The sequence below is a fragment of the Notothenia coriiceps genome, unplaced genomic scaffold, assembly GCF_000735185.1.
Source record: "Notothenia coriiceps isolate Sejong01 unplaced genomic scaffold, NC01 NC01_scaffold00008634, whole genome shotgun sequence".
NCBI classification, from domain to species: Eukaryota; Metazoa; Chordata; class Actinopteri; order Perciformes; family Nototheniidae; genus Notothenia; species Notothenia coriiceps.
In genome coordinates, this window is record NW_011341335.1 from 5,875 (window position 1) to 7,770 (window position 1,896).

At 34.9% G+C, this 1,896-nt stretch overlaps 1 long non-coding RNA gene across 1 annotated transcript; it reads right to left on the minus strand.

Annotated features, from left to right (window-relative positions):
• Nucleotides 1–1,095: 1,095 nt before the first annotated feature.
• Nucleotides 1,096–1,582, minus strand: LOC104944670 (uncharacterized). The gene is made up of 2 exons (XR_798249.1): nucleotides 1,495–1,582; nucleotides 1,096–1,238 (listed from the first exon to the last, which is right to left on the minus strand). It is a non-coding gene; the product is annotated as an uncharacterized lncRNA (long non-coding RNA).
• Nucleotides 1,583–1,896: the final 314 nt, after the last annotated feature.

Below are 1,896 nucleotides of genomic sequence, written 5' to 3' on the forward strand. Positions count from 1 at the left end.
ACGGAAGCGCCAGCCAATGAAATCATATGCCAGTACGAGCTCTAGCCAATCAAACCGCGTGCTTGTGTGTCCGGGGCGGGAGATTCATGTGATTGTTGTTGGTTGCACGCCAGACACGCCCACCGGCAAGCTTCAACATGACATCTCGTTGGAAAATCTATCTTGATACGGGAAAAACATGTGGTTCTATGCCGTGTCATTTTCATATCCTGTTAGAAATGATTCATAACCTGTGTCATTAAGAAAAAGGCCCTTTATAGAAAAGAGTTCAAAGTCTAAATAAGATGGAAAATCAGTTAACAATAAAAAGTCTTGGTTTGTTTTACCTTTGTTTGGTTTTTAATTCTTTCTGCCCGGAGAATATAAGGAGTATTTTTGATGCATGTATTCTTTCACCTAAAAAATAACTTTTTCATAAGATGATGATTTCACCTGTAAACTGAAATAAACAGATTTGTTCACATTTATTTTTGTCTTTTGTCTATGTTGTTTTATCAGAGGAATAATGTTTTTCAGATGAAAGGATTCCTGTTTTCTCAGAATCTCAACTTTTTTCAGAAATATGACTTCTTTCAATTTTTCTGACTTATCTCAGAATTTTTTGGTTTTTTTTCAAATTGTTGACCATTTTTTCTCAGAATCTGGACTTTTTCCCTTTCTTGACTTTTCTCAGAATTCAGACTGTTTCTCATAAGTTTGAATTTTTTCTCATTATTTTTGACTTTTTCAATTTCTTGACTTTTCTTACAATTCTGACTTTTTTCCAGATTTCTTTTGTCAGAATTCAGAATTGTCCCTTTCTTAGCATTCAGACTTGTCAGAACTTTTTTTCCCTCTTGTATCACAAAGATTTATTACAAAATATAAGTTTTCTTTTTAATTTACTTCAGGTTTTGTTAAAGAAATACTTTTGCATTAGGGGAACATCACCACTCAACTTTGTGACAGAGCCTGTTTCCAGTCTTTATGCTAAGCTAAGCTAATCCGCTGCTTAAAGTAGCTTCACATAAAGCAGCACAAAGAATATATATTCAATTCATCTACAAGTAAAACTATATTTAACTTAAGTCAGAAAACTTCTGCACAGTGACACAATGGACTTAAGATATTTATTTAGTTTTGACCAAAATGCCAATCTGAGTAATGTAAGGGTGTCATCCTGCTTCCCTCTGATTGGTCAATGTGTCAGCAGGAAGCTGAGGTCACTTCCTGGGTCGTAATCCACCGTAGGCTTTCCCCTAAAACACAAACGCATCATGATAATTATTACTGATGTACTTTCAGCTGAAGGAAATACACAGAAACTGCAGTAAAAATATTCATAACAATGTGAAAATACTCCTTAAAGTCCTGCTTTTGAATTTACAGTTTTGTTTTTTTTTCGGAATTTTTCCTCAATGTTGAATTTCTTCTCAAAATGTTCCTCAGAATTTTGACTTTTTTCCTCAGAATTAGATTTTATTCTTCACATTTTGGTTTTTCCATTTGTGTTACCTGGTGAAGAGTCGAGCCCTGGTGGTTCCCAGCAGCGTGGCTTTGTTTCCCTCCACCAGCAGCAGAGACCCCTCCCTCAGACCCTGGCAAGGCAAAACATCTCTGTAAATCCTCAAATAAAAACTCATTCAAATAATATATTTCACCTTCTTGGCCGGCGAACAGTGAGTGCGGCCGACTGACAGTAAATAACATTAAATATATTGTGCACTAATGGCTGATATGGTACATTTCCAAAAGCTCTAGTTCTGTCCTTACACCAATTTTGTATTAACTTCATATTAACCTTTCGCATTTGATAGTTTTCACAGATTTACAATCAGAATCCTTATTTTTTAAATAATTGGAAAATCTGATTTTTATTTCAAATCTACGGAAGAGGATTAGGGACACATATAACAT